Raw genomic sequence first — 8,898 nt, 5'->3', positions numbered from 1 at the left:
GTGAAGATCATTTCCAAACAACAGGAACAGCCAGCATGTATATGCACCCAATATCTGCAGTCTACCAAATGAAAAACTATTTTCTCTGTCGTATCTAGCCATTGTTTTAATTGCTGGCAAATTCCCTGCTCAAATTTTGCAAGGTGGTGCAAATTACAACAACAAATCCATTTTCAGTTATTTCCAAAGGGTATTTTTCAAGAGCGCCTTAACAGGAGCTCATCATACCTGTGAGGATAATGAATTTCTGTTTCAGTATGTGATTTCCTTTAGAAGTGAGCAGACAGTCACAATAGATGGAATTTGCCAAGGGAAGAAGGAAAGTGGCCTTTATCTCACAGCCCCGTGGAGACAGCAGTCGGACAAGAAGGATGAAGAACACTGCTCTGATCCACAAAATCCCTCAGCCTCAGTTTACAAAACACACTCGTGACTAAGAACTGGGGTGATGCAGTTGAGAGGAAGGTGTTAGGTGTTTTCTCCATTACCGGCAGTATTTATAGGAGGGACACCACAAAACTTCACAACAGCTTTGAGACTGAGGCTGATTTAAGCCAACTGAGGAGCTCTCCTCCCCTCAGCCTGTATATTATGCACAGTTGTGTAATCAGCATTAACTTTCTGTAAAATATCTCATATGGAAATCCAAAACAAGCAGATGTTGCAGACACTAACCAGGTATTTCAGTGGCAATTCTGCCATGAAATGCTGCCAGCAGCACTAAAGGCAATGAAAACACTAAGGAAATTACAAAAGCAGCAGCTGATCTGTAGCACAGACAAGCATTATCCTTTGTTAGTAGCAAAGATGGGAAAATCGCAAAGAGGAAGTTCAAGACTAAGAAACTCATTTCTCCAGCCGCTAATATCAGCCAGGCAAGATCAGAAAGGCTTCAACCACAGTTGATAACAGCTCCTTGCCTCTTGACCTCTTTTGGAAACCACAACTGAATGGCCAACTGTGGGAGAAAAAAAAATCCACAGTATCGCGCTGCATTTCCTATGCCACTGAGCTGGAGACTGTCTCACGAGCAGGGAATTTTCACCTTGAGTTTATCAAAGGAAGACTGAGAGCTAAATGAATCAGTTTGCCATCATAAGCAAAATTTGGTTCTTTACTTTCCCTGTTGTTACTGGGTTATAGGGAACATTATCACTGGACCTGCCTTTCAAAAACACACCTTGGTATTTGAGAAGAACACCTGGATGCTCCTGTCCAGGAAGAGCTTTAGGACAGACATCTTGAACAGAAAAAAATCTCTAAAATGTTCTTGTCATTCCTCTCAACTACATTTGGGCTTCTGAGCACTCCATTATTTGCGTGCCCATACCACAGACAAGAATTTCATGAGCTTCAGCTGGCACCAAGAAGTTACAGCACATGGTACTGTTGCCTGACCTAAAAATTCATTCCCATGGTGGATGAAGTTTTTTAATCTTAATTCCAAGCAAAAAGCACATGGTTCAAATTTAAGAATAAACTGTTGACTTCAACAAAACTTTTTGTACCAATGCTGAGATCAAACAGTTCCCACAGAGGGAACAAACCAATAAATAGTGAACAAAAATATGAGTTGAATTTACCAAAGGGACATTAGCAGCTTAAGGGTACCAGAATGCAAAGTTACACTACATCTGTCTTCAGCAAGAGGTTGCCTGTTCCAGTGTTCTCTGCTCCCATTTATTTTGCAAAATTTCAGTACAGCTTTGGGAGCTAATAAGGAAAAGACAGGCAGGTTGCAATATTTTTGTTAGGCTTAAGTACCAAATTGATGTCATACGGCTGAGCTTCACCATAACCTCAGTTCATTCTGTAGGAAAGCATGGTTGCACCCAGCTGCAAAAGAGGAAGAGTTGTCACTTCTTACCCACAGCCTCCCCCCCCCCCAAAAAAAAAACAAAAAAAAAAAAACAGCCTAAGCAACTACGAGCATACCAGCAGCAAACCAGCAGTCAAATGTCTCCCGGCTTTGAGCTTCCAGTGTCTGCAAGACTCTAAACCATTCTTCCAACTAGCTGTCTCTACAATCAATCGGTACAGACTTTAAAAGAGAGTTTGAGCTCTCAGCTGGGAGTACTGCAGTCTAATGTTGTCTGCTCTATTTCGGTCCAGACTGCCTTTTCAGGTCCCTTATCACAAATCTCCCAGCGCACAAATCTTTGCTGGGATCTGAGCTTTCTGTTTTATCCCACAGCTTATAAGTCGTGCTCATCACTTCCTCACCTACCCACTGCTGTGTGATTCGGCAAACATTTCTCCCACACCTGCATTCCCACTAGCATTTAGTATCTCAGCTCAGTGCTTAGAAGCTGCTCTGACCTGCTGCCCACGCACGCAAACCTGGCCAGGCTGTGCTGCCAAGGGCTTGGCTCATCACACTGTCCCAGTCAGTCTGCAAATGTTGACAGCCACTCGCAAAGTCTGGGCCTCCAACTTTATTTTACTTAGAAAGGGCATCACAGAGATCTGGTCTACTCTGTGAACAGGAGGTGTTCAAGGAAGCCAACAGAAATTGCTGTAGAAGATACACCATGTATATTCTTACAGGTCCTGCAGGAGACACCTTAATCCCAGCCCTCAACTTAAACATGTGGATTTTTACCTTGACTGGATTCATCTATGAAATATCCTGGTAATGTTCCTGTTAGCAGGGCCGTATAATTTCCACTGACCGTGATATGAACCAAAGCATCGGTCTGGAGATGGACCTACATAGATCAGACATCCTTACAATTTTGTTCAGCCAGATAGGATTTCTGCATCTGTCTATTCATGGGGAGAGTGTTTCTATATTCTGTTTACCTCATTTGAAAGAATTGAAAGCTTAAAAATTCAGCCTAAGCTAGTCATTTTACTTGCATGACTAGATAGTTGCCACCTTGTCAAGTTGGATCTTAGCATTTGGAACTAGCAAAGACACTTCTAGTTAGTTTGCCAGGAAAATTAATGTTAATAGCAGCAGTCAGCCATGCCAAATCTTTGTGAGATGACCCAAGATTTAGCTGGGACTGCTCACTGAACATCGGGTTCTGACTTGCGGAACTGTGCCACATCTGCAGAAAGGAATATCCTGCCTGGAGTAGCTAGGAAGAGCTGTAGGAAGTCAGATTTGTGAATTTCAACAGCCAGTTGTTGATACTCACTACCTGCCAAGAGTAACACAGAAGCAAAGCATTGTTTTACCTCCAAGGTTTGAAACACTTTCCCTCGCCTCATGTATTTTTGAAGAATAGACAGCAAATAGCTCTGCTGCCCCTATATGAGTCACGAACGGCCTCCCCAGACACCAGCCTCGGTGTTGTCAGGCCCGGGGTCACAAGTAGATCTGAGGCAAGTAGACACCAATGTGCTTTTATTTCCATGGTGAGAACAGAGTGGCAATTTGATCTCGCCCAAGATGACTATTCATTTTTGAAGTGGTTTATAAACATTAACAGTTTGCAATTAGCAATGCTCTCAGTTGATAGACAAGATGGACCATTACTGCCATTTGAGGGAGGCAGGGGAAATGGAGAACTAAAGGGAAAAGGTAGATTTAAGTGATCCACACAAAACCACAGCAGCAGCTAAAGAAAACTAAGTTGGACTTTCAGACCCATCTTGAAAACCTCATTCTGCCTTTGTCTAAAAGCCCACAAATCTGCAAGCTGCATCACAAACCACCACGTGGACCCACCACTGCGATTTCAGAAGTAGCATAGCCATATTCATATGAATTCATACTCCATTTAAGTAGGCACTGACCATGTTATCACACGAATACAGCCAGCCTCATTCTGGACACATGCTGTTGCAGACCCAGCGAACTTGGACATCTCTGTACTGTGTTTCCCAATGACTCCATTCAGGGATTACTACAAGTTGATTGAAATATTTATCTGTAGTCAGCAAGTCACAGTGTCTTACTCCTTAACCTCATATTCTTCAGGGGAGAACAAAAAGAGCTTGTTGAAATTGTTAAATTTAAATGTTATGTATGATCTTCTGCATAGCAGTCAACATACCACATACACGTTGATGAATTTTGCTTATACCACTTCTGACAGGCGGTAAGTTTGTCTTACAGATCAAAAGCACAAAGCAGAGAACTTTCAACATTCCTTGCTTCCCCCATCTTAAACACAGTATATTCCTTACTTTTCCTTTTCTTCTTTTAATTAATTTTGAATGATTTGCTTCCCCCTTCCCTTAGTAGTGAGCATAGAGGAAGTGATCAAAATTGGTTCCTACACCTCCACCTCCAAGAAGATCCACCCTCATCCATTAAAAGTAAGCAAAAATGCAAACATTAAAAGGGACCTAGCTGTTTAAGGTGTCAGGCACCCTTCAATGCCCACAGCCTCCAGGGGCTTAGTACCCCACAGAAAACACTCAGCAGCTTCAAGAATATCACCCTCATTAGAAAAGCATTAAAAACAAAAACAAAGGGGGAAGAAAAAAAAAAGAAAAAAAAAGAAAAAAAAACACCACCACAGTTTGGACACCTAACAGAACAGAACCATTTAAAAGAGAAAGAATGACATTTTAGTAAAATTTTGTATTCCCAGATGAAAGCAACCAAGAGAACTCATTAACACTTCTCAGAAATCACAGTTCACACACCCTTAAAAATAACAAGCCCCAACAGCCAAACAAAGATAGGAATTTGTAAGCTATAAGCAATTTGCTTTAATTAGCTCAGGCAGAGCAGCATGTCAACCCCACTATTTCACTTACCATTCCTGAGACAGCTCAAGCAGCAAACGGGCTGCATTACATGCACACATCCCGTGCTCTGCTGAGTAACTCTGCCCTGCACCCAGTACAGCTGTAGCAAGCACAGTAACAGAGCAGGGCCTGGAAATCTGAGGAACTGAGCCCTTACTGAAATTATGGTATGCATATCCTAAGGAAAACCAATTCACACTGGCAGTTTGAAGCTAGAGCTTTAAGAAAAGGCCAGTTTTTAAATGAACATCCTAGTCCATTATATATATATATATATATATATATATATATATATATATATAAAGTGCTTGGGGCTTGTTTATTTAATAGCTGCATACCACTAAAGCTATTATGCTTAGTTAGACAGTTGTCTGCAGCTCACAAACAGCATATACAGTAGCAACAATAATAGTGCCTGCTTCTACACAATGTTCTGCTCCAAGGATATTTTGGATCTGCTCCAAGTTCATTTACGTAGGTGATACATAGTATGTGCAGGGATGCACATTTCATTTTTTCTGCCCTTTGCTCTCTACATCCTACAGTCCCTGGAAAACTCTTAAAGAATTGGTGTCAGGTACCCAACATCTTGCAGTAGTCAGCTGTACACTGATATACAGCTGAACACATGACCCGGACAGATACAAGTGACCTGGATCTACTTCCCCTGCCATCATTTTTATGGTGCCCACAAATTATACCCCAGAGCAATTATGCATCTTCCAGCTCTTTTTGCAATAACTCAGAACAAAATTCTATAAAGAGCTTGTTATAGGAGTCCTTTAGAAACACTGCTGCAGCTACCACTACAGTGTACTCCTTCCTGGAGAAACCTGCCACTGCAGCCCCTTTGCCCTTGGGATTTCCACATGCTGGGCTGGAGCACAGCTCTCTGGATGGCAGCCTCAGCACTTCACTTCAGAAACAACAGCATCAGCCAGTGCAGGTTGGGAAAAGCAGAAAAACATAACCCAGTTCCATACCACCCACTGTCAAGAGGCTCCTCAGCTTCCCTAGCCCATCGCTCACCCTGCATAACAGTACCCCTCTTACCTCCTTCCTCAGCTCACATCCACACAGAAGAGCAAAGCAGTTCAACCTCCTTTCCAAGGCTTCCCAGTGTGATACACGATACAGTCACTCCCTTTTTAGAACCAGGCATTTTGTTCCTTCAAAAGCTTTTGGCTAGCAAGTCTCTCTCATACTCGTCTTTAACCCCAGTGGAAGCATGAGTGGCTATAGGATGCCAGTAAGAACAAGCTGTTCTGTTATAAACACCCTTAAGAGTACTACTTTAATCTATTTAGTGCATATCTTCACCAGCTATATAAATTAAAATTTTTAAAGCTGTTTTTTGCCTGGCCCTGCAAAAACCTCACACAGCCCTGTTAGCCGCCTGAACCCAGCTGGGAGAAGCTGTGAAGGTAATTTCTACAGCTAACAGTTTCATGCACACCACCTGGGCTGGGGGCACTGCCTAGGCTTATGTTCACAGTTCACACCAACATGAGCTGCTTTCATTGAGTTATAGTTCACATTTGCTACAGCTTACATGTTTACAACACATGCTGCAGCATATATGTTTTTAATTACCTCACCCCACGGACATACTCCAACTTGGTAAGTCTGTCATGTGCCTGAGCCCATCTTTCCCGCACTATTGGGGATATTTTATGCTACTTTCTTCCAGTTCTTTACAGTGTGCACTCCAAACCTATGTGGGTTTACCAGAAATCAGAGGGCAGGCATGACAGACGGTAGTCACCCACCTATTATATTTGCCCTTTTCCAGTCTAGATAAAACATCAACACTTTTTCCATTTTTCTTCTACCAAGGCATCATCCAACTGCCACATTATCCCTGCTTTTTCAGTATACCTGCCCCCAAACCTTCCAGCTGACTCTTCCTTAAGAAATACTTCCATCTTCCTAGCAACCACACTCTCAGCCCCAGGCCCTGGCATCTCTTCATTAGTTTCTCACCAGCTGCTCCAGGATTCACCCTCTGGCAGCCTCCAATTCTCTGTAACAAGTAGCAACTCCTCAATTCCCTCCACAACAGAAGCAGTAGGTGCTGTGCCATCCCCTTCCCGTACTGAAATTTCATCATCTTCCCTTCCTTGCACCCACTGATGGGGACTTTACCTTGCAGACTCTGAGCTGAGCCTGTCAGTCCTGGGACCCACGTTATGTGAAGACTCCTGTTGATGCAGCAACCAGTGAGACTTCAGATGATGAGCTGAGCAGGCTTCTATCTCCTTTGCTCTCAGTGAATACCAAACAGTGCCCAGAGGAGCTAGTGCCTTCCATCTGCTCCCATCCTTGGCTGGCTTTCTTAAAGAAATTGATTGTTGTTATTTAAAGTATAAAGGTACAATATTTCTTAGCCTCAAAAAGGAAGTCACTACTCACAGTGCAAGAGGAAAGCTCTACTTGAATCATCTTTCACCTCACAAGCCACAAATCACTGAGTGTTCATAACAGTAAATCTGGACTAACTGCTGCAATTAAATTTATGTAAATAAAAGTAATTATAATTATTATTGTTACTGTGGTGCAATTATATTATTAATCACGCCTTCTCTAATCATGATTGCTCTTACTTTAATTTCTGGTATTGGCTAGTCTTTAAATACTTTTTCTCCTCCTTCAGAGGGAAAAAGAATGGGAAAGTTAATTTACTGTAGTTTGTAGCAGCACTCCTCACAACCAGCATTTCATCACCTACCAGCAACTGGCCAAAACTATCCTGTCCTGATCTGCTAATACAGCTTCACTAGTCGTGTTTAGTATGTTGTTCAGGAGACAAAAAGAGTAGATAGATACAGCTGGGGGAAAAGCAGGATTTGTGGTGCATAGAGTGTATTCTATTATGTAGTTATGGGCTAAATTTCCTACCAACTCCAATATTTTCAAGTTTCTCATGAACTGCAAACAGGAGTTCACTTTCAAGACCCAGCATGTTTCTGAACACACAGCATATTCTCTGAGCCCTCCGGGCTAGGAACTTGGTGGGCATTTCACATGCACACAGGACAAGTAAAATGTCAAATGTGGTTACAGCTCCAGTTGTTGCTCTATAGATCTGTTGGTACCTATGCTTTTGTCTAAGCCCCAGGGCAAGTATGTCCTGGAGAGTAAGTCACAGTCCCAGGTACCCCAGTAGCTTAAAGCAAACAATTACGGATTTGCTGGGGAACTACTTTCTTGCCAGTGGAAATTGGAGTGGACACAAAAAGATAAGAGGGTGGAGGACAAATGTCACTTACCTAGGTCTCATCCCAGTATGGCGTCAAGATGTATCCAGACATGCATCTGGTTACCAGCTAAGAAGTACTCTTAAGTTGCACCGGTGAGATCTGCCTTATAAATGGATTGACAGCTCTCTGCTGCATTTTACTCTATGAACTTTCTCCCCAGCACAGCCAAGTAGACTAGGAAATAGGACATAAGCTTGTAGGCTTCTCTGCTAAGTCTCACATTTGATGTACGACCAACTAAGAAGTGATGCTGCAATCCAGCAAGGGATTAAAAAGTCTTCAAGAACTATGACTCACAAGGTTTGCAGAGAGTATGTTGAATCAATATTACATCACGGTGCTGGAGTACCAAATATTATTCTTCATATATTATACAAAATGCAGGTTCTGCTTGCTGTGATCATCATTAGCCTTTCAAAAGATAGGAGCTTTACTCTCAATGAACAAGCAAAAGTTCCTCGTGTCATCCTTTTTCACTGTTTGGTAGAACCGTTTCATACTATCTTGTAGCTGCACATTCTACTCTGAAAGAAAATAAAAAGATGAGTGTGCTAAGTTGAACTAAAGAGTGAAGATGTTGGTCTACAGGCAGCTGTTATCCCAAATGTGTTAGAACACAGTTATGACAGAACAAATGTCTGTAGCAGTCAACTCCAGGACTATGTACATTTAACACAGCAAATCCTATGTCTGATACTTACTGTGCAAACGTGTAATACTATCACTTCATGAAGATACGCTATCACTATGTCAAAAAGACATACCACGACTTCATGACCCTTCCTTATCAGGGTTGACTACCTCACCAATATGGCTGCCCTTTTTCCTGCATACATTATTTAAGAATATATACTGCTCTATTTACCTGAGCTAGCACAGATCTCTCTCTGTACCACTCTTCATTCTGCAGCACCTTTTCAACACATCAAGC

Source organism: Cygnus olor, chromosome 4 (genome assembly GCF_009769625.2).
Source record: "Cygnus olor isolate bCygOlo1 chromosome 4, bCygOlo1.pri.v2, whole genome shotgun sequence".
Lineage (NCBI taxonomy): Eukaryota > Metazoa > Chordata > Aves > Anseriformes > Anatidae > Cygnus > Cygnus olor.
This window is presented reverse-complemented; position numbering follows the sequence as displayed.